The sequence below is a fragment of the Aegilops tauschii genome, chromosome 5 (genome assembly GCF_002575655.3).
Source record: "Aegilops tauschii subsp. strangulata cultivar AL8/78 chromosome 5, Aet v6.0, whole genome shotgun sequence".
Taxonomy (NCBI): domain Eukaryota; kingdom Viridiplantae; phylum Streptophyta; class Magnoliopsida; order Poales; family Poaceae; genus Aegilops; species Aegilops tauschii.
This window is the reverse complement of record NC_053039.3, coordinates 450,319,118-450,343,707: the sequence shown is the minus strand read 5'-3', so window position 1 is coordinate 450,343,707 and position 24,590 is coordinate 450,319,118. Positions and strand designations below refer to the sequence as shown.

Below are 24,590 nucleotides of genomic sequence, written 5' to 3'. Positions count from 1 at the left end.
CCTGGACCGGAGGGGAGCGCACGCATGCTGCGACAGCGAACTAAAGAGCTCTGGAGGCATGCACAGAAGGAGCAGCCCGGCCGGAAGAAATAAAGGGCGGCGGCCGGAGGGGAAACAAAGAAGCACGCCGGCCGTCGCGTCGGTACTTGCAGCTACTCACCATCGCTGCGTCTGGAGTCTGGACTTGCACTGAACCATCCGTCGAGAAGTCGGTCAGTTAGTTAGAGCAACTCTAATGGGGTGACCCATTTCGTCCGTGGCCGTTTGTTTGGGTCGGCGCGACAAAAAATTCGGCACAACGCGCCGACCCAAACGGACGCGCGCTTGCTTTTGTCCGCTTGTTGACCCATTCCCGGCCCATTTTTTAGCCGGATTTGCGTCGGCGCAGACACAAGACGGACGCGCGCGCGCTCGCCCTCTTTCCTCACCGGGCTTGCTGGTCGGTGGCACATTGGCCTCTCCACATCAAACAGCACACCCTCGCCCGCCTGCTTCGTCGCCGACCGCGCCGGTCATTTTTTCGATAAAAATGGATACATAGATAGTTCTAGCGTACACAGATAAAAAAAAGACCAACTACTCGTCGCTTTCCGACTCCGACTCGGTAATGTCCTCCTCCGACGTTTGAATGTAGGTGTCAGCATGCTGCTCGTCTTCGAAGTCCCAACCCGACGTTTCTCGTAGCTTCAGTTTCAATTGAGCGGCCTGCTTCCGCGAACGCTTGTCCTCCCGATAGGCGGCTCGCTCCGTCCTCCTCGCGTTCCTCTCCATCCTCCTTTTCTTGTAGAACTGGCGCTCGTCGACGATGTCCTGCGGCAAGCGTTCGCGCCACACCACCATGGCTTCCACGTCCATCTCGGCGATGGCGAGGCAACGCTGTCGCCTCCGGTGGACACGACGATCCTCGTCGGTGAAAAGCCGCGGGAGAGGCGCGAGATCCTGCGCCCGCTGGCTCGACACGCCGGGAAAATTCATATCCCGACGAGGCCTCAGGAGGCGCCACGCCGCCGCGTCGTGCGCGCGGGCCGCCTCCTCTGCGGTGTCGAAGGTGCCGAGGATGAGGCGTTTCTCGCCAAACCAGATCTCGGAAGAGAAGGCGCCGGAGCGGCGCTCGCGGACTCTGCGAAAATCCGAAGCGCCCAGGCGGCGCATCGAGATGGTGGTGCTGAGGCGGTGAGGCTAGTGAGAGGGGGCGAGACGAGTGGGCGGCGGACAGAGTGTGGAGGGAGCGCCTTCTTATAACGAGCGCCGGTCGTGGCGCGCGCGAACCTTTCCCGCGCCCTGGAGCGCCAAAATCAGCGCGCGCTAGGCCGCTTTTCCCCCGCGCGCGAACCTTTCCCGCGCCCTGGAGCGCCAAAATCAGCGCGCGCTAGGCCGCTTTTTCCCCGCGCGCTGGAGGGCCAAAACCAGGGCGACGGCATGGCCGCTGGCATGATCTAAAGCGCGCGCGGTCATGAAATGGGTCCGCCCGTTGGGCGCACTGCCGATCCAAATCTAAAAGAGGGCGGACGGCGGGTGGGTGGCCGATCCAAACGGACAAAAAACGGACAAAAACGTCGTCCGTTTGGATCGGCCCGTTGGAGTTGCTCTTAATATACAGACGACACTTGTACAGAAACACAAAGCCATAACGACTCCCTTGTTCGAGTTCATCAAGCACACAGACAGCCAACAAGGTTCAACTAATCTTTACTATTTTATTTTTTTGCGGGTGGTCCAACTAATTAACGAACCAACTAGAACTAGCACTAACCGGATCGATGGATCGATTGACTATAAGAAAAAGGGTTTCCCCGCTTTGTATTACAAAGCAACCATCCGATATAATCAACGATAGGAGTTGGGGCGGAATGAGATATTTTAAATTCACCAATCTCTTCGTTGGAGTTATCTTGTGTCATGTTTCACCTAAAGCCTTCCGTAAGGAATGTTGCTATTATGGTGCTTATCAATGACCCAAGTTCTTCATTTATCCTCCGGAGAAATAAGTTTCTCGTCTCCTTGTTCATATCAATCCAATCTATTGTTTCCGTTAGTGGCAGAATTTCACCTCATAGTTTTGAGAAGTTTTTCCATAAGTCCACTACAAGCTTATTCTTTTCGTTGTTGGTTTTCCAACAACTCCGTTCAATCCTACTTCGTAAGGATGCTCTTTAAAATTCATTTATGGTAGGAGATGTTGGTTTCATTCTTTGTTCTATTCACTCCAACTATCTAACTATCATGCATTGTTTCCGGAGGCTTTGTGATGTTGCTCTCTTCGACCAATCATCTTGTTTTGTCAAGATCATGCAATTTTTCCTTTCTTATCCGTTTAGCCGGAGTGTCGTGTTTTCATTTGAGTTCTCTCATCTTATCAAGTTTTGTCTCCTTCCTCAACCGGAGGGCTGTCTGAAATCTTTCTGACCCATTGTGCCATTCTTTCAATAGTTCCGGAGGCAGTGTGCTGTTGATTTCATTAAGTATCCTCTCATCTTGTAAAGTTCATGTTCAATTCCTTCCATTTACAGTCGGAGTGCTATCCAAATTATATCATTCTTATTCCTTCTTTATCTTGTTTTAACCGGAGTGTTGTGTCTATCATTCCTTTTCTAACCGGAGTCTCATCCAAGTGCTTTCTTTTTGCCAAGTTCACATTCTATGCCTTTCATTTCCAACCGGAGTGTTGTCGTAATTGATCCTCATCGTTCCTTGTACATCTCATTTCAACCGGAGTGCTTGCATGTACTTCTTGTCCATTGTAACCCTTTTCTTATGTCTTTCAACCACAAGGTTCTCATAATGTTCCTTGTTCCCCTTTTCTAACGGAGTGTTTGTAATCTCGTTCATCTCCGTTGTATTCTTTTCTCAAAATTGTTCAACCTCTCAAAGTTCTTTGGTTCCACTCGTTTGTCAAAGAAGCAATTTGTTTTACCTCTTCCCCTTCCGTTTCTCTCCGGTGCCATCTTAGATCTCGGGACGAGATCCTCTTGTAGTGGTCGAGTGTTGTAACGCCCCAAGACCGACGCTCCAGAAGACTTCCATATATTTCGTGTTCGCCGTGTGTTTTATTTGTTGGTTGCATTTCATCATGGCATCATCCGCATTGCATCGGCACTCGTTGCCGTCATTGTTTTTAAAACTTGCATCCGCTCGTAGTTGCCGTGTCCCCCCTTGCTTTCGTTGACCGTTCTGAGACCAACCTTGTTATTCGTTTGCCCTCTTGCCTAAACCGGAGTCTCTATATACAGTGCACAAACCCCCTTGTGTGCGCGTCCGAAGCTGTCCCGAAGCCGAACCGCCCAGTCATGACCATTGGGTCCGGATCATCCCCCAACATCTATAAAACATCCCCGTTCTCTTAATTGGTCTTCATAACCTGTATTTTCTCAGCCGTCCGATTACGATCGGAGGGATCCGATAGCCCCTTACCTAACCCACTTGCTATATAACCAGTTAAACCCTAGACCCTAGCCAGACAAACTCCCTCCAATCCCGAGCGCGCCGCCGCCACTCTCTCCCTTAGGATCCTCCCAGATCCCCCTCCTCGCCAACCCACGCACAGCCAGCCACCTCAACAGATCCACCAACCATCCACCCATCTAGAGCCGCCAGATCGACATCCAATGGCTCCCGTGCCCCCAGTTCGTCTGATCGAGAAGCCCCGATCCAGCCTCCTAGAACAGTCGCGCTCGATCCAGCCTCGTGGAGCGTTCCTGAGGCCCGAGCTCCTCGCGACCCCGCTGCCCCGGCGAACCTCGCCACCGGCAACCACCACCAGCAGATAAGCCATGCGCCGCCCCTTCCTTTCCTGTTTCTCTCTTCTCCCTCTCACATCTCTGTCTTGTTTTCTTTTTTCGTCAGAGAACCATCAGCCGCCGTCCCTGTCGCCCAAGCTCCTCCCCGCACAGCGCGCGCCCGCGCGACCCCGTCGCTGGCGACCCGTCTCCGGCCAGATCCACGTCACCTGCCTTGGGAACTGCTTCCAGCCGCGCCATCGCCCGTCTTCTTCGTCCACGGCGAGTACTGCTGCTGTTCTGCTCGCCCGCGCCAAGTCCATCTTCAAATCAAGCTGCCGCCCTCCGCCTCGCCAAGTCCCGCGCCAAGCCTCCACGTCGCCGGAGCCCTGTGCAGCTGCGCCACTGCCTGCCTGCACCTCCTCTGCTCCGAGGCGCTCGCCCAAGTCCCTCGCCTCGCGCCAAGTTTCTGTCGTCGGCGCTGCTTCTACATCGTCCGCCTGCATTGACCGCGTCGGCGCCACGTCAGCCTGTGGGCCCCACCTCCTGCCGCGTCCGCAGCCTGCCTCCTCTCCAGCGTCGCGCCCAAGTCCCACGTCGCCGGCAGCCGTTCCCGCCGTCCGTCGTCCTCTGCTCGGGATCGAGCTCTTCTTCCTCTGCAACGAGCAGAGCGCAGGCGCTCGCCCTGTTGACCGCGCCTCGCTCAAGCGCGCGCCTGGGCTGCCTTCCCTCCAGCGCCCCAAGGCCCAGCCTTCTCCAGCTCCTCACCGGCCCAACTCCAGATCCGGCCTCTGGCCCGATGTGAGCAGCTCCCCCCGCGCCCTGGGCCAGATCTCACATCCGGCCCGTAGTTGTTTTTTTTACCTGGACGCATTGCTATTTATCCAGGAGTTTGCTGTTTTACAGAAAAGTCCTTGCACATCATGCATCTAATAACTAATTAACCATGCCTCATATGTAAATAATCTATATATGTATAATGCTTAGAATTTTGTCTAGTATCATAATATGCTACTTTCATCCATGTTTGTAATGTTTAAATTGTTGTTTGATTAAATTTGCTCAAATACCATGCTAAAATGCTTTAATTCATAACTAAATAACCGTAGCTCCAAATTTAATAAAATTTATATGTAAATGGGGCAGAAAAATGCATAGATTAACTTGGTGCACTTTATTTTGCTGTTTAACAACATTAAAATTGTGTTTATGGCAGAACAGTACCAAATCTAAAATATGCACATGAGGATTTTCCGGAATTGTTGTTTGTTGTCCCGGCCTCATTTAAACTTGCCTAGATAGGTAGTTTTCTTATGCCTCACCTCTTGCCATGTTAATCAACATTTAGTATTGTTGGGTACATAACCGAGAGAGAACTAAAAATCGTATGTGGCGAGTTGCATATTGAGCTCCACTTAGTTTGTAGTATTGTTTGTTGCACTTTGCCATGCCATGCCTCATTAAACCAGACATGCATCATACTTGATTGTGCATCATGCCATGTTTATGTGATGGTTGTTTACTATGTTGTTTGTTTGTTTCCGGGTTGCTTCTCTTGTTAGCTTCGGTTTCGTTCCGGAGTGGTGAGGATTCGTTCGACTACATCCGTTTGTCTTCTTCATGGACTCGTTCTTCTTCCTTGCGGGATCTCGGGCAAGATGACCATATCCTCGAAATCACTTCTATCTTTGCTTGCTAGTTGTTTCGCTCTATTGCTATGCCGCGCTACCTACCACTTACTATAGCATGCCTCCCATATTGCCATGTCAAGCCTCTAACCATCCTTCCTAGCATACCGTTGCTTGGCTATGATACCGCTTTGCTCAGCCCCTCTTATAGCATTGCTAGTTGCAGGTGAAGATTAAGTTTGGTCCTTGTTGGAACATGGATATCATGAACTTTGTTGGGATATCACAATATCTCTTATTTAATTAATGCATCTATATACTTGGTAAAGGGTGGAAGGCTCGGCCTTATGCCTGGTGTTTTGTTCCACTCTTGCCGCCCTAGTTTCCGTCATACCGGTGTTATGTTCCTTGATTTTGCGTTCCTTACGCGGTTGGGCGATTTATGGGACCGCCTTGACAGTTCGCTTTGAATAAAACTCTTCCAGCAAGGCCCAACCTTGGTTTTACATTTGCCTCACCTAGCCTTTTTCCCTTGGAAGTCGCGCATCCTGAGGGTCATCTTTATTTTACCCCCCCCCCCCGGGCCAGTGCTTGTCTAAGTGTTGGTCCAAACTAGAGCACCGTGCGGGACCATCCCTTGGCAACTTGGGTTACGTCGGTACCTGTACGCTTCGCTTATCCGGTGTGTCCTGAGGACGAGATACGTGCGACTCCTATTGGGATTGTCGACACATCGGGCGACTTTGCTGGTTTTGTTTTACCATTGTCGAAATGTCTTGTAAATCGGGATTCCGAGACTGATCGGGTCTTCCCGGGAGAAGGAATATCCTTCGTTGACCGTGAGAGCTTATAATGGGCTAAGTTGGGACACCCCTGCAGGGTATTATCTTTCGAAAGCCGTGCCCGCGGTTATGTGGCAGATGAGAATTTGTTAATGTCCGGTTGTAGAGAACTTGACACTTGACTTAATTAAAATACATCAACCGCGTGTGTAGCCGTGATGGTCTCTTCTCGGCGGAGTCCGGGAAGTGAACACGGTTCTTGTGTTATGGTTGTGCGTAAGTAGTTTCAGGATCACTTCTTGATCACTTCTAGCTTCACGACCGTTGCGTTGCTTCTCTTCTCGCTCTTATTTGCGTATGTTAGCCACCATACATGCTAGTGCTTGCTGCAGCTCCACCTCACTACCCTTTCCTACCCATAAGCTTAAATAGTCTTGATCTCGCGGGTGTGAGATTGCTGAGTCCTCCTGACTCACCAGATACTTCCAAACAGTTGCAGGTGCCGATGATACCAGGGCAGGTGACGCAACTGAGCTCAAGTGGGAGTTCGATGAGGACCTTGGTCGTTACTATGTTTCGTTTCCTGTTGATCAGTAGTGGAGCCCAGTTGGGACGATCGGGGATCTAGCAGTTGGGTTATCTTCTTTTCTTTTGGCTTTGACCATAGTCGGTCTATGTGTGTACTCTGATTGATGTATGATTTATTTAAGTATTGTGTGAAGTGGCGATTGTAAGCCAACTCTCTTTATCCCATTCTTGTTCATTACATGGGATTGTGTGAAGATGACCCTTCTTGCGACAAAACCACAATGCGGTTATGCCTCTAAGTCGTGCCTCGACACGTGGGAGATATAGCCGCATCGTGGGCGTTACAGCCGGCACCAAACAACACCTCCAAGAAGGGACGCGACGATGACGACGCTGCTGCCAAGGGTTTTCCCCGGTACGCGGCGAGGAGAGAGGAAGGGTAGCCCCGACGCCCTCCAGGAAGGTCCGGCGGCACCCTCAGGCGCCACCGCGTCGGTGTCGGCCAAGCCAATAGGGATTTCTCCCGATCCCAGCCTCTACCTCAGGCACTTCGGAGCTCGCCACCAGACCGACCACCTCCCTGCGCCAACACAGACACGAAGCTTCCAACGCTGTCTCACTACGGCACCGCGAAGATGGCCTGCACAACGAAGAAGAGGAGCCGGGACTAGGGCAGCAGCACCGTTGGCATACGGGAGGGCCCCACCTCCACCGTCCACGATGGTAGCCGACCGGACGCCATAACATGAGCCTACCGGGCCCGTGGCCCCACAGGCCCAGTCGGGCCCTCAAAGGCCCGGACAGCTCCCGCCTCCGCGCAGCAGCTGGCACGCCGTCGGCGTCGCTGTCCCAGTCCAAGCCGCTCACCTGCCTCCCCATACAGAGAGCGTCGCGGTCGCGCTGGAGCCGACCCGCAAGGACCCAGAAGGGACCCTACGGGCCCAAATCTGGGCCGGGGACGCGCCACCGGCCGGCCAGCACCACTGGACCGCCCCGCCGCCAAGAGGCGGCACCACCATGGCGAGCGCCGCCGGCCTCCGCACCAGGACGCCGGACCGCCACCGGCCGAGGCGCACCGCCGCCTGCCATCACGCCCGAGCAGGGGAAGGCCGCGCACGGGGAAGGGCATGCCCACCGCCGCCAGCACCACGCGGCCGAGGACCGGCGGCGCACGCTGACAGCGGCGGGAGGCGGGAGGGACACGGGTAGGGGTAGACGCGGGGGAGGGCTGGAGGCCCGCGGTGGAAGGGCCCCCGGCCGCCTCCCCGAGCGGCGCGCGGTGGAAGGGCCCCCGGCCGCCTCCCCGAGCGGCGCGCGGTGGAAGGGCCCCCGGCCGCCTCCCCGAGCGAGGCGGCGGGGGGTACGAGGGCGTGGAGGGGGGTGGGGGAGGAGAAGGGGAACGGGAGGGGGAAGGGGCTGGCGGCTCCGGCGGGCTCCGGCCGGCGCGGCGGTGGCTCCGCGCGGGGGAGCCGGTGGCGGCGGCGGGGGAACCCTAGGGACGGGGGAGCGGGAGCTAGTTCGGGTTCGAGGGAGGTTCTAAGACGCGTTGATCGATCGACTATGTGTGCATGGAGGTCAAACTAGTCAGCCAACAAGTAGTGAGCACAAACTTACTACTGCGCAAATATCCGGTCAAAAGGAAAGAATAGCTCACTGCACGAATAATTTAGACAAATATTTAGGGATGATTAATTATGGCATGCACCATCACCATACACACCACTGTTCCAGATACGGACAGTACATCAGCAAAATAGATAGTACTTACCAACCAACTGCAGTAGTAATTAGCAGGCACAAACTGGAACGTGTTGGAAGTTTAACACGCGCGAATGCATACATGCATGCATGCACCAAAGTGGAATATCCCGTTCCTCCGTTCGTACTACATGCATGAATGCATGGCGTACGTGTGATGGTACCAGATTAATCTGTTAACCCCTAGCGGGCCAGTAATCAATTGGTCTCATACAGTAGTACTAGTAGGGTGAGTAGCGTGATTGAGCAAGTGTCGATGGATCAGCGGGCGATCTCTGCCTGGAGCGTGGCGTTGTAGTCGACCTGCTCGATCTCCCACCATAGCTTGGGCGTCGCCGGGTCGTCCACCACCGCCACGTACTCCTGCACGTACGCACGCATGAATTAGTTAATTAATCATATTAGAGAATCTGGTACAATGTCAGCTCATCTGAGCCAAAATTAGAGAAGGGTGCCTGCTGAGTGCTGACTCAACCTATTTTCTACCTAAGCAAAACGAAGACCAACTCTGCCAGAGTACATATACACACTGATCAATCATGGCAACTTTTGGTGTACACAGCTGATGGAGAAAGAGAGTTGAACTCTCAACTCGATACGCAAAAAAGAGAGTAGAAGTACTCGTAGTAGCTAGTGCTAGGACGGAAGAAGCGCGCAGACGACAAGTCAAGCTCTTTTTTGGGTGGGTGCATGGACCGGACGGACCAAGCTAGTCATGCGTTCAAGAAGTTTTTTTTTTTTACGAAGGAAGGTGCGTGATTACTTAGGACATGTATAATAATTGATAAGATAGTCTTATCTTAGATTTTGCATGTAATTTAGAGATGATAAAAAAATATGTCTATAATGGGTCATCCCTTAGTATTATCTTTAATAACTGACTATTCCTAAAAATATGATGAGACATGAGATCAGAGAAGACACGCCTTTTCTTATGTTTCTCTTTCCTCCACCTCATCATTATCCTACGTAACATTCCTAAGAAAAACCATTATACATGCCCCTATTTACCTCGAGCTTGAGGACGAGGTCTCTGTCGTCGGGCGCGCCACACGAAGATGTGGCGCTGGGATAGCCTGATGAAGCCATCGTCCACGGCCTTGTCGATGAAGGCCAACAGGAAGTCGTAGTACCCCTCCACGTTTAGCAGCCCCACCTACACCATTCCGCCATTAGCAGAGCTAACTAAGTGTTGAGTATTATGTTTAGTTAGGAAATATGAGATGGACTAGGATATGTTCCGGCTTATCTTGTACTTCAAGTTGATCATGTACTTCTATATATATACCCACGAGGCTCAAGCAATACAATGAACGATTTCATCAAATTCCTCTCTTTCTTCTAATATGGTGTCAGACTAATCGATCCAACTCTAGCCGTTGTCCGCCGCTTCCGCTCCGCGTCGTCCCCGGGGCGGTCGGCCTTCATGACCACCGCCGGGGGCCGCGCCGCCCGTGTCTAGAGTTCGTCCGCCAGTCCCGTTGACCGGCTGCCCTAAAGAGTCTTTTTCTCGATTCATTGATTAGGGTTTTCTCTCTTGCCGATTGATTGATCAGTGTTATTCTTTGGTTTTTCGATCCTGGTCGGATTGAGTCGCCCGTCGTTTGTCCTCTACTATGCATATCTACCATCATCTCCGACTGGATAGGTAGCCGCATAACGCCCGGGCTCTGCCGCGCGCCAACGCGCTGGTAAGCGGCCGATAGCACGGTCATGCGTTGGCCTGCCGTCGCGCGCCTGCGCGGGCGTGCTGCATGGGCGTGGTGCATGGGCGCGTGCCTCCGGTCACCATTGCCCCGTGTTGGAGTTGCTCCTTGCATGCACGTATGTGCATGGGTCTTCTTCTTTGCACAACGCTTGACACGGATCAGCTTGCATGCCCGACGTATGTTCCAATCTGGTGCTCCTACCCCATCGGTCGCGTTTGCGATCTAATCAGCTGACTGCACGTCGTAGGATTTCGTGAAAATTACGATCAAGTATATGCACATCTCGTCCAGTCGAGCAACGGGCTGCCGCTGCGTCGCCTCATCGAGCCGCAGCGCCGCCGCCCCATGGTTCTCCATGTGACTGCACCAATCCACGCCACTGCTACGTCGCCCCTTTGTGCCGTAGCGCCGCGGATGTGGTCCCTGCCATCACCGTGAGGCCGTTCCCGTGGTTGCACAAATCCGCGCGCTGCCGTTGCGTCGCCTTCGGGCCGTAGTGTCGCGGCCCGCGGTCAACCGCCGCCCCAAGGCCGTCCGCTCCAGGCCATCCCTGGGGTTGCACCGACCCTCGGGCTGCCGCTGCGTCGCCCCGTCGGGCCGTAGCGAGCGTGGCACGCGGTCCCTGCAACCGTCCTGAGGTCTTCCCTGCCGTCGCCCTGACCCGCGCGCTGCCGCTGCGTCGCCCCTCCGGGCCATAGCGTCGCGGCGCACGGTCCACTCCGCCGTCCTTGCGCGTCGACTTCTACGTGGTATGCGTCGCGCCGCCTCCCTAAACGCGGGAACACCATCGTCCGCGCTGGTCTTCGTCACGCTGTCGGGTTCATTATCGCCTACTACGAGCACCGCCGCCTCGCTCCTTCTCTAGCCGCTGCCGCCTTCTTAGGCCTCCCGCCGCCGCGGCTCCACGGCGACTACCTCGACATCGGCGACCCCCGACCCGACACCGACCACGGCGTTCTTCGCACGGCTACCTCGACTACAGTTACACCACCCACGCTCTTGGCAACATCGACAAACGGCACAAAGGGCTACCACCTTACTTGAGCAACCTCGTCGGTTTCCACTTCAGCCACGACTCCGCGATGCATCGACCGTTACGACCGGGGGGGGGGGGGGGGGTGGTGTCCGTCGGTTTTCCTTCGGATTCTTCTCCAGTCTCACCGTCTGCTTCGCTACCATTGTGACTGCGGGGGATGTTGAGTATTATGTTTAGTTAGGAAATATGAGATAGATTAGGATATGTTTCTGCTTGTCTTGTACTTCAAGTTGACCATGTACTCTTATATATATGTCCACGAGGCTCAATCAATACAATGAACGATTTCACCAAATCTCTTTCTTCCTTCTAACACTAAGTACGTAAGCAACTAGAGCAGCTAAGACCAGTTGTTTGATGAGCTTAACTGGCTTGGTGTGGATGCCGAGCTGCGCCCAGGCGATGACCTCGAGCAGCTCGTCCAGGGTGACGTAGCCGCCGGGCAGCGCGATGAAGGCATCGGCGTTGCGCGCCATGGCCGCCTTCCGCTCGTGCATCCCCGACACTGCCACCACCTCCCCCACCGTCACCCCGGCCGGTGATCTGTTCCATTTTGCATGAATGAATTAGTAGTTTGTTAGTATACAGTACATCATTACTACAAGCTACGGCTACTCCGCAACTAGATGCATGCACGGATGGTCTCCTCCTGTCCGTGGTTTCGGGCATGGTGTCGATCGTGGTAGGTATGACACTGCACATCAAAGAGAAAGCAGTCGCAAACAACATACTGTTAGGCCAGTTGGAGAAACTTTAGTGTCAACAGAAAGGTATCTACAGACTTCATAATACGTAGGTCCTCGGGCATCCACATATCTAAAATCCGGACTCTCAAATTCATGCAAATCCATGCACGTTGATTATACAAGCCAATGTCGCACATAAATAGTAAATGTTGATACGAAACATATATAGTGTTTGTATAAAATTTATTTTAAGTGTCAAACTCAAACATTGCCTCCTTGGTTGCCATTGTGGGTCCACACGTGCTCCACAAAATCATTGAGTAGTTGCGTGTGCACCTGCTGATTTCGAAGATTCTGGTGTATCTGCAGAAAGTTCATCAGTTGAGCCGCATCTTGATCTTCCGGGATTTCAACTTGTTTTCCGGGTGCTTCGAAATCATGGGTTTGGGCTACACCATCAATCTCGTCCTCGACAATCATATTTTGCAGAATAAGACAACATGTCATTAGCTGCCACAAAGTTTCTGATTCCCGCATCAATGCAACGCTCCGCACAATTCCCCAACGAGCATGAAGCACACCAAATGCCCTCTCCACATCCTTCCAAGCTGCTTCCTGCATTGTTACAAAGTGGCTCTGTTTATTGCCATGCGGTTCGGATATGGTCTTCACAAACGCCGCCCACTGAAAATATATACCATCAGCAAGATAGTATCCCATGTTGTACTCTCGGTCATTGACGGTGTAGTTGCACGGCAGTGATTTCTCATTACAAAGCCTCCTAACCACCGGATATCGTTGAAGCACGTTGATGTCGTTATGAGAACCCGACATTCCAAAGAAAGCATGCCAAATCCATAAGTCATGTGATGCCACCGCTTCTAGTATGATGGTGGCCTATCTGGTGTGACCTTAATACATTCCCCGCAAACCTTTGGGGCAGTTCTTCAATTGCCAATGCATGCAATCAATTGATTCGAGCATTTCTGGAAATATCCTTGCCTCTCCAATAGCCAACAACTTCTCCATGTCCTACGCATTTGGTTTTGTGATATACTCAGGTCCAAACACCTACACCACGGCGTGGGCAAACTTGACAGTAGTCTTCATGCACGTGCTCCACCATCCTGACCATCTCACCAACGCCATCTGCAGCAGTACCAAGTGCAAGCATCCTGAGAGCAGCTGTGCACTTCTGCTTGCTCGAGAAAGAGAGTTGGCCGTAGCAATCCCTTGTGAGCTTGAAGTAGTCGTCGTGTGCCTCCACTTCCTCCACAATTCACAAAAACAACGGTTTCCGCATGCGAAAACGGCAAAAAAAAATCATGGATCATCCGGGAAAGTTGGTTTGGGAGCAAAGTAGTCCTTGTGCAGTATCTTTGCTTCGGACACCCTATCCCGGTTGATCACTCTTCTCCCTTTGATTGAGCCCTTGAAGTTGAGAATATGCTCCACTTGCCGATCCATTTACTCTTGCATGCTCATGAGTATAATCATGTCCACTTCTTCGTCCGAATCTGATGAGTCGAAGAACTCATCTTGAATCATTTTGTCAAGCTCCCTCGGTTCATACTCCTCGTCCGATGAAGCATCGGAATCCATCGTTTTCCCTAGCAAAATCATAAAAAATCCGATCGGGCAATGTGTCGAACACATCAAGCGCAAGGCAGAGCCAGAGAGTTTCCGGACGTACCACGGTGGCGTCCGAGCCGGCGAGAACGGGAGGGCTCTTTCTGAGGTGACGGCGGAGAGCCTGGGAATGGCTGCGGAGCAAGCGCGCGGCGGAGCGCGAGACGGACGGCGCGGAGGAGGAAAAAGAGAGGAGATAGCAAATGGATCCGACTAGTCTTGGGGATGAATTTCGTGCGATTTGGGGTGGGATTGGCCTGTCGGGGCCGATGTGGCGGGCGTGCCAGGGCACACCCGGACGCCCCATATCCGTCCTATATTTGGGTACATATAGGGGGTGCCTGTCAGCCCGGGCATTTGAGGGACGTTTGAGAGGCCGTATGGGTCAAAATATCGTAAACGGACAGTGACCTGACGGCCCGCCCGGACGCATAAGGCAGTATTGAGGCACCCTGTTGTAGATGCTCTAAGTAGCTAACACTGACCATCATGCATAAAACGTGCATAATTAACTTGATTGGTCACGTACCAGCTCCTTGCCGAGTTGGACAGGGGCGTCAGGAGTCCTCCTATATGGCGCGTGGGGCGCTCGCTATGGCGGCAGCGCGCACCCCTACACACCCCGCGCGCCCCTGTTTTTTTTTCTTTTTTATGGTCTGTTTTTACTTTATTCTATATTAATATAATTCGGGGTTGGTTCTAAAATTCAAAACATTATAAATTTTCATAAAACAGTTCTTGAATACAAAAATGTTTGTGATTCAAAAGAATGAACATTTTCCTAATTTTGATGAACAATTTTTATCAGCAGTTTTAAATAATGATGAAAAAAATTGTATTTCATGAACAAATATTGAATTCGATGAACAATTTTAGAACTTGATGAACAAATTTTTTATTCAAGATCATTTTTTTCTGAATAATGTCTGAACAAATTTTGAAATCAAGGAATAAATTTTGAGTTTGGTGAACATTTTGGAAAATGATGAACAGAATTTGAATTTAATGAACTTTTTTTAGGCCGGTATAAAAATTTTGAATTTTGGTGAACAACTTTTATATCTGATGAACAAAAACAGTTGATTTCGATGACATTTTTTTTGATTTGTTGATATTTGTTTTGAATTTTTCTGAACATTTTTTTTCAAAATGATGATCATTTTTTACATTTCATGAACAAATTTTGAATTCAATGAACAATTTTGAACTTGATGATCAACATTTGCATTCAAGACCATTTTTTTGGAAAAATGGATGAAGACATTTTGAGTTTGATGAACATTTTTTGAAAATGATCAAGAAAATATGAATTTAATGAACAATTTTTTAGGTCGGTTAACAAATTCCAAATTTTGGTGCACAGTTTTTTAAATCCGATGAACAAAAAAGTTGAATTCAGTGAACATTTTTTTTAGTTTTTCTGAACATTTTCTTAATCTGATGAAAAAAAAAGTTGAATTCGATGAACATTTTCTGAATTGTTGAACATTGTTTTACACTGATGAACATTTTTTGATTTCGAAAAAGAGGAAAGCAAAAGGAAACCAGAAAAGAAAAGAAAAAAAATTAAGATGGGCCGTCCGGTTTTGGGAACCTTCTGGAGGGTTCCTGAACGGTTTTGGAAACCTTCTAGAAGGTTCTTGAACTGGGTCCTGGTTTTTTCTGTTTGCTTTTTCTTTGTTGTTACTTTTTTTTTCTTTGTTTTTCTGTTTCTTTATTTCATCTTTCAATTCCTTTTTCTTCTCTTTTTATTTTCTTTTTGTTCACGTTTCAAATTATGTTTGGGAGTTTCAAAACATCTTCCCATTTCAAAATTTGTTCACCAAATTCACAAAATGTTCATGTTTTCAAATTTTGTTGCGAGTTTCCATTTAAAGAATTGTTCATAAATAGCAAAAAATGTTCATGTTTCAAATTTTGTTCGGGAGTTTCAAAAAATGTACGCAAGTTTTAAAAATTCTTCATGTGTTCAAGTTTTGTTCAGGAGTTTCAAAAAATGTTCCCAGTTTTCAAAAATGTTCGAGTCCCCAAAATTTGTTTTCGAATTTGAAAAATGTTCGGGTATTCAAAAAAACTTTCATGTTTTATAATTTTGGGAGATTTTACAAAAATGTTCTCATTTCCAAAAATTGTTTGCTCTTTTCGAGTGGTTGAGTTTTTACAAATTTTATTCACAATTTCTAAAAGTGTTCGCTGTTTCATACAACCTTCACGTTTTTTTTCTTCTCAAAAATAGCGTTTCTCAAAAATGTTGCACTTCCAAATTTGTTCGGAATTTTTCAAAATTGTTCTCCATTTCGAAATATGTTCTCGAGTATCAACAAAAGGTTCGTTCTTAAAAAAATTGTTCGCGCTTCCAAATTTGTTTAGGAGTTTTCAAAATTGTTCTTCGTTTCAAAATTTGTTCTCAAGATTCAAAAAATGTTCGTGCTTCAAAAAATAGTCCGCGTTTCCAAACTTGTTCTCAAGATTCAAAATCCTTCGTGCCTTAAAAAATTGTTCACAAATTCACAAAATGTTCAAATTTCCGAAAAATGTTTGGGAAATTCAAAATTTGTTCGTTTTCGTAAATTTTTTCACATATTCAAAAAATGTTCATGTTTCAAAATATTTCACAAATTTAATTTTTTTCCATATATTTGTTTTATTTCACATATTCAAAAAATTGTTCCTGTTTCTGAAATTTGTTCACATATTCCAAAAAATACAGCAGTTTGGAAATTTGTTCATGGTTTTTTTAAATCATGTTTTTGAATTCCAGTTTGCAAATTCGAAAAATGCTCAATATTTGTGAAAATAGTTTAATTTTTAAAAATGTTCAGTTTTCCAAAAAATTTATTGTTTACAAAATATGTTTTGCGTTTAAGAAAAGTAGTTCATAATTTATATATATTCACGTATTCAGTTTTTTGTTCCTGTTTGTTTTTGAAAAATTTGAGTCTCCAAATAATGTTTGCGTTTCAAAAAGAGTTTCTTTTTAATAAATTATGCTACAAATTTTAAAAAAAATAATTAATTTGCCGTGGATTATAGTTCATATACTCCGGGCTGCAATTGTACATACTAAGGCTCAGTTACTACAGTGGTTACGTACTTGCTTCTCTGGTGGGAGGAGTTGAGTAGGATCCCTTTCCCGCAAATTTTATTTTTTGGAATTTGGCGGACTGGTTTTTATTTTTCCTCGCTGCTGGCCGTTTCTTTAAGTGTGGTGTTGCCAATGCTTCATATTAACTCACCTGACGTGGTAGTTAGCCCGTATCGTATATATGTAGCAGGTCGCCGGTTCGAGTCCCATCGGTAGCGTGATACTTTTTTGCAGAATTTTACATTCTGCGCGAGACAGCGAATGGGCCGACCCAGTGGCACGCCTCCTGTGCGAGAATTTTACATTCTGTGCGAGACAGCGAATGGGCCGACCCAGTCGCACGCCTCCTGTGCGTCGCGTGAGCTATTCGCCGCAAAATGCGGTTTATTGGAGCTCTTCTAGGGGGACGAGACTTGCCTGCTCCCCGCGCGTGCTCCCATCCATGCTCCCGCGTACGTGGCTTCATTTGATTGGAACAATATAAGGTCCGGCCCCACCCCCTTAAAATCAGTGGCGGAGATGATGAGATTAGAAAGAAAAAAAAAAGAAAAAAAGACAGCCGTAGAATGAAGTGGGAACACGGATAGGAGCATGGGGAGCGAGCAGGCAAGCCGGATCCCTCCTAGGGGCGCCCTATGCGCTATATAGGGCCGACCCAGTGGCACGCCTCCTGTGCGAGAATTTTACATTCTGTGCGAGACAGCGAATGGGCCGACCCAGTCGCACGCCTCCTGTGCGTCACGTGAGCTATTCGCCGCAAAATGCGGTTTATTGGAGCTCTTCTAGGGGGACGAGACTTGCCTGCTCCCCGCGCGTGCTCCCATCCATGCTCCCGTGTACGTGGCTTCATTTGATTGGAACAATATAAGGTCCGGCCCCACCCCCTTAAAATCAGTGGCGGAGATGATGAGATTAGAAAGAAAAAAAAAGAAAAAAAGACAGCCGTAGAATGAAGTGGGAACACGGATAGGAGCATGGGGAGCGAGCAGGCAAGCCGGATCCCTCCTAGGGGCGCCCTATGCGCTATATAGGGCCGACCCAGTGGCACGCCTCCTGTGCGAGAATTTTACATTCTGTGCGAGACAGCGAATGGGCCGACCCAGTCGCACGCCTCCTGTGCGTCACGTGAGCTATTCGCCGCAAAATGCGGTTTATTGGAGCTCTTCTAGGGGGGACGAGACTTGCCTGCTCCCCGCGCGTGCTCCCATCCATGCTCCCGCGTACGTGGCTTCATTTGATTGGAACAATATAAGGTCCGGCCCCACCCCCTTAAAATCAGTGGCGGAGATGATGAGATTAGAAAGAAAAAAAAAGAAAAAAAGACAGCCGTAGAATGAAGTGGGAACACGGATAGGAGCATGGGGAGCGAGCAGGCAAGCCGGATCCCTCCTAGGGGCGCCCTATGCGCTATATAGGATCCACCGTACGTCAGAAACAACGAAATCACTAGTTGATGAGTACTCGTTGCAAAGATCACTCCAACTCCCCTGGTTGCAACATGTGGCGCATATGCAGCGCGCCACTTGTCGCAACCTGGGAGTTTTCCCTTTCGTAGATCCGTTTATTCAAAATGTTTTATTTCTCAAGGCGTGCATCCAAATCTCGAACCGCTTTCATCGTTTGGATTCCTCGCGTCGAGATCTTCAAAACTAGATCCCCTGTTAGGTTTTGATGAACTTTTTTTTTCACGAAAAAACCGGACGAAAAAACGAACCGGGAGCACGGGTTTTTTGCCTTTCCAAAAGAGGCACGCTCGTGCCTCTCACGAAATCACAACCGTGCCTCTCGCGGAAGCAAAACCGTGACTCTCGCGAAAGAAAAAAAGTCTTGGGAAACGAAAAAACAGAAAACGCGTTTTTTTCGTTTCCGAGAGGCACGTCCGTGCCTCTCGCGAAAGCACAACCGCGACTCTCGTGAAAGAAAAAGAAACAGAAAACACGTTTTTTTCGTTTTCGAGATGCACGGCCGTGACTCTCGCTAAAGCACAACCGTGTGTCTCGCGGAAGCAAAACCGTGACTCTCGGGAAAGGAAAAAAAACATAAAACGTGTTTTTTTTCATTTCCGAGAGGCACGCCCGTGACTCTCGCGAAAGGACACTCGTGCCTCTCGAGGAAGCAAAACCGTGGCTCTCGCGAAAGGAAAAAAAACAGAAAACGCGTTTTTTTCGTTTCCAAGAGGCACGTCCGTAACTCTTGCGAAAGCACAACCGTGCCTCTCGCGGAAGCAAAACCGTAACTCTCGCGAAAGGGGAAAAAAAGAAAACACGTTTTTTCGCGCAATTTTTTTTTTAAAACTTTTTTTGTCGAAAAGCTAAGAAAGACCGGTGGAAAACCAAAACGTCGAAAAAGCCTGTTTAAAAAGCCGAAAACACGTGCAAAAAAAAAGAAAAACAAAATTCCAAGGGATGGCGAATGGTTGAGAGCGCGCTAAATGATGCTGATCGTTGCGAGGCTCCCGAAAAAGCGCTCGTTAACTAGTTGCTCTCCAGAAACAAACAGTGGCGGAGACAGACCCCGGGACCCGGGCCTAGACGGGGCCAGGTGGAGGCCCAGAATCCGTCCACGCATGTCTAAGTTAGGACGCACGTACTACTCCTGTGCTGTGTGCATGCATGTAGGAGTATAAAGTAGTGAGTGCTGCCCAGCCCGATCCATGGACCGATTAATTTCCAACCCGACACGCGCTGACACGTCGTCTGTGTAGGTACGTACATGAGCGCGCTGTGATGTACCTGCCACTTGTGCACTAGTGGAACGTAGGAGCGCCCCTCTCTAGCTAGCGCAGTGCATGGGCGGCTGCCTTGCCTCGTTAAATGGGTGGTGGGGTGCACTGACGAATCGATTCAGAACGCTAAACTTTAATTTTTGGCCCTTCGAGATTCAGAACGCTAAACGAGTACGGAGGACGCACACAGCACACTCGTATCCACATGTGTAAAGCCAACAATCGTGCTTTGCTTCAATGCATATATACGTCTGTTTACCCTACTAGGTTGTTAGGGCAACTCCAACGGAATCACCGAAGGATGACACCAAATGACAAATGACGGGTCCGCGGACAGGAAGCCAGATGTTCGTCATCTAACTGTAATCGTTAAATTTTTTTTTTAAAAAAAGACCAGCCAGGACTAGCCCTTCTCGGCATATTTTTGTAGGAGAAAATCTCTAATCACCCCCTCGACCGAACTGGGACTCGAACCAGGGCGGGCAGCCTGCGCTCCCGCAGATCTACCCAACAAACCGACGGCCTATTCTCTAATCATCAAATTTAGACAGCCAAGGACGGAGAGGAAAATGAGGCGAATGGGAAACATAGACTGCGGGGAGTTGGGGCCCAACTAAGATGGCCGAGAGCGAACGGGAGATGGCGGCGTTCCCAGTGGGAACGAAATGGCGGAGGAGGAAGATGGGTCGGCTGAAAGAATCAATTCACGCCAATTATTTAAGGCAATTCACAAATAGCCAGCCCTACTATTATTTTTAGACAGTACATACGTACACGTTCATACATACGCAGATATGCTCATCCCTAGGAACACAACTACGCACATCCTACTCTATGAGCATCTTCGAGAGAATGAGCCAATGCATTATGTTGAGATTGACGAAGTCGTCACATAAGCCTTCATGGTCGACGGAAATGACTTCTTTCACTGGACGCACATCGTCGAAAGGCCTGAAATAAATTTAGAAAAACGCGAGCATTAGAGCATCTCCAGCCGCGCCCCAGAAAGGCCTCCTAGTCGATTTTTTCGCGCCGGCGCCAAAAAACGGCCCAGTCGCGCCCCAGGAGCCTGATTTTCGCCGGCCTGGACCGAAATCAGCGCCGGCGGACACAGGCCAAACCCGGCGCGCTGGGGGGCGCCCGGGGGCGCCGGGGCGAGTTGTTTTTGCGCGAAGCAGTCGCGGGCCCGCCGAGTCAGCGAGACTGGCGCTTCGTCGCCCTCATCGCCTCGGTTCCCGCGGGAATCAATGCCAAGGCTGCCGCGCTGCCGCCGCCGGTCAGCCTTGCCATTGATTCCTCACGGGCGGCGTGTCACGGGGCGGCGGGGCGACACCTCCCCTCCCGCCACGCGTACACACGGGCGCGGCTATATAAGCCGGTGGCCTCCCTCGTCTCTGGCCACACCAGCCCTAGCCGCCGAGCCCTCCCTCTCCCTCTCCCTCTCCCGTGCACCGCCTCCGAGCCCTCCCCCTCCCTCACTCCGACAGCCCCGATGGCCGAACGTTTCCCCGGTGACGAGGCGGCGGCCAACGGCTTCGGCCGCCGCTCGCTCCGCGAACAGGAGTCGTGGCTCCTGTTCGAGGCCAACATCCCGGCGCCGCCGGACATGCGCGCCGGGCCGACGGGGTGGAGGCACAACAACGAGGGAGTGCCCATTCCCCCGTTGCCCGACGCCGTGGCGCGCGCCCCTACTTCGCCGCCGAGGTAGAGATCGTGCGTGCCTCCCTCATCGACGAGCAGCTCGCCCTCCCCCAGTACGCCGCGACAACCACGCGGCGTGGGCGTCGTACTTCGAGCGCCGTCAGCAGCAGAGGCTGGCGTCCACCAACGGAGCACCGGTTGTGGGCGGCACGAAGAACAGCGAGGGGCGCCACCTGTGGTGGGGCGTCCCCGGCCGCACGCTCGAGGGCGTGCTGACGCACCTTGAGGGCGGCAACAACCCGCCGCTGGCATACCCTCCCCCAGCGAGGGCGGCCGGCGCGCCTCCTCGTCGGCTCCTCCACGCTTCGTCAAGCCAAAGACAGAGCCGGGGCTCGCGCCAGTGAAAACGGAGCCGGGTCTCCCCGCCGTGAAGACGGAACACGGCGACGTGGAGCTCGACGACGATGCGGCCCTGGAATGGGCGCGCAAGGACTCCCTGAAGATGGCGAGGGAGCGCCAGTGCGCTGCCCTGCGGCGCTTCGAGCAGCGCCGCCAGGGCCGCGACGAAGGAGGAGCCGTCGTCCTCGAAGACAGCGACGACGACGACGCGCCGCCGCCGCCACCAGTCCGCCATGGCGACGCCAGTCAAGGGTCCACCAGGGACGGCCGTGTCAAGGAGGAGAAGGCCGATGATGACGACGGCGGCGACGACGGCGACTACTCCGTGTTCAGCAAGTTCTTTTTTTAGATATATTTGCTATGTAAAAAGCCGCGAACATGTCTAATATATGCCCAAGTTTGTCGGAATTTAGACGTGTTTAGCCGAACTTTGCCGAACGTTTTCTTTTTTGAAAAAATTTAAACGCGTCTAGGGGCGGCCCTGGGCCAGCGGCTGAGGACCAACTCGCCCCCAGGCCTTTTTTTGCGCCGGCTCACTCTAGGCGGCGATTTTAGGCGCCCCCTGAAAGGCCAACGACTGGAGATGCTCGTAGTGTCAAGTCTAGCACTTAAACTCTGATAGACATAAGATATCACGAACCATTAAGGTCGGTTCACGTCAGTCCTATAAACTTGTACCGCTCATATTCCAGAATTGCTTGATGTATAAGTGTATTCATTCATGACGTCATGCATGCATGGTAGAGTACAAAAGTTGGCCGTACCAAAAAGAGGCCATGCATGCCACGCGCTATACTTTTAGAGACTGGAATACACCGGCCGGTGCAGTTTGGTTATTTGATATCCTGTGCGTGCCCATGTACGATAAAGTGATCAGTGTGCTGCACGAGTTTAGAGCATCTAAAGTCACATGTGGCAAATCCGGACCCTCAAACGTCCGCGAACGCGCCTGGACACGTCCGTGGACAGTGACCGGGCATGCCTCGAATTTCCGCAGTTACAGCCGGACATCTTATACTAGATTCTCAAATCCATACAAAAGACACGCAAACTAAAATAAATCTACGTACTACGTCGACCATCTAGCTACTCGTTGTCAGAGATGTCGACGATCTTTGTGTCCGGCTCCGGGAGCATGGGCGGCAGCATGGACGCGTCCGGACACGTCCACGGGCATTGACCGGTCATATCTCCAATTTCCACAGTTGCAGCCGGACATCTTGTACTAGATTCTCAAATCCACACAAAGACACGCAAACTAAAATAAACCTACGTACTACGTCGATCACCTAGCTACTCGTCGTCAAAGATGTCGACGATCTCCGTGTCCGGCTCCGGCAGCATGGGCGGCAGTTGCAGCTCCGGCTGCTCCGCTCCGGCCTCCTCCGCCTCTATCTCCGCGTCGAGCTCGTCGGTCTCCGCATGCTGCCGCCGGAGGAACATCCGGTTGGCCTCCACATAGGCCTCATCCTGGATGGACTCCACGATGGCCTGCTGCTTGGCCATCTCGTCGGACTGGGCGACGGCGAACTCTGCCTCCGCCTGCTCCATGTTGAAGGCCGGCACCTGCTGGACCACCTCCTCCGCCTCGTCCACCTGCATCGGAGCCATCTCCTCCTCCTCCTCCTCTTCCCCTGGCTACTCCTCCTCCTCTTCCCCCGGCTGCTCCTCCTCCTCCGGCTCCGGCGAGTCCGGAGGCAGCCCGGCAGCGATCTGTGCGGCGCGCGCGGCTTCCCTTGCCCGGATCTGCTGTTAGATCTCGTAGCGGCGCTCCGGCGTCAGCATGGCATAGTAGGTGATCTTGCTTCGGACCATGGCGGAGTGCCGAAGCGTGGACAGAGTGCCAGAGCGGGAGAGGGAGGAGGTGGATGGGCTTGGACAGGCGGTGCGGAGAGGGAAGAGGGGGTTGGGTTAGGGTTCCAGGGCGCCGGCCGGCTTAAATAGCCCGCTACAGCCTCGGGCAGCGAGCCGGAGTGGCGCCACGCGGCGTTCCAACCGCAGCGACGGTCGAGGCGCCCGTCGGACCGTTAGGTTTCCCGGCGAGTCCGTGTGGGGCGACGCCGTCAGTCCGACGTGGCGAGCGTGCCCGGGCGCGTTTGGTCGCCCCCACATCCGCCCATATTTGGGCTGGATATGGGAGTGCTGGTCAGCCCAGGCGTTTGAGGGTCGTTTGAGGGGCCCGTCTGGGTTTAGAAAATCGTTACCGGGCAGCCTGCCGGGGCGTATGAGATAGGGTTGAGGGGTCCGGTTGTAGATGCTCTTACTACACGTACGATCTAGTGATGTGCATGCATGCAAATGGTACTGGGCATGTCTGGGTGTACTGGACTAGAAAAGAGTGGGCGAAGGTCATCTCCAACGGCAAACCGTAAATTTTCTCCTACATCTGTCTGTGGATGGGGGATCAATCTGCAGACACGGATGCGAGAGCCCGCCAACGAACCATTGCCGCATACATTTCAAACTCATTTTCAATAAACCAGATGAAAATATAAACATGACGGATTTCATACAAACCAGACAAAATTAGTTACATTTTGGACATATTTTAACTAAAAAGGTAAAATTATGTGCATGTACGGTCGCACAGAGCTCCACTCCCACAACACGCATAGGCTACACTAGTCTACAACCGGCCGCGGTGGACCCGTTTGTCTTCCTCATGTTAGGCGGCCCTCTAACTAGACAACTGGGAGTCCCGGAGGCATATTCTTCGCCCGTATCTTCCCTATGTCCGGCTGCACCACTCATCGGAGTGGCAAAGAGCATGCTTCAGCCAGAGGGGAATGGTGCTTCCGTGAGCCCAGACGGGTGCCCAGGGATGTCTGAGAGAAAGAACCGGACACGGACACCGACGATGGCCTTCTTGGGACCCAAGCGACGACGGCCTCCCATTGTACCTTCCCTCGATGTTGGCAGCGGATGCGGACGCGCTGGCCACCGACTCATCGATATCCATGCACACGGCTCCTTTCTCTGCCGATAACGCACGGCTACGCGTGCGTTGACGGAGGACGGCGCGGGATGACCCAGCGTCGTTCGTGGCAGCGATGATGCACGTGTTGCCGTACTCCCCCCGTGCCGGGCTGGCGCAACTCGAACCTCCGCGAGCTGGCCTGCAGCGGCGGGTTGGTGAAGCACATGCTGGGGGCAGCAACTTACTCTGCCGGGCTTCACGAGGGAGGTGGAGCAGTAGGCTGCCTTGTTCGTATCCAGCGGGCTCAGTGGGCACCCAACCGGCTTTTATGTCGGAGAACTGCTCTTTTTG

General features: G+C 51.5%; 1 protein-coding gene and 1 pseudogene across 1 annotated transcript in view; both read right to left on the bottom strand.

Moving 5' to 3' along the window:
* Positions 1-24,590, bottom strand: part of LOC109771745 (probable cytokinin riboside 5'-monophosphate phosphoribohydrolase LOGL9) — a 189,202-nt gene that overhangs the window by 24,177 nt on the left and 140,435 nt on the right. The gene's annotated exons all lie outside the window — the stretch shown is intronic.
* LOC109758809 (cytokinin riboside 5'-monophosphate phosphoribohydrolase LOG5-like) lies at positions 8,674-11,687 on the bottom strand (annotated as a pseudogene).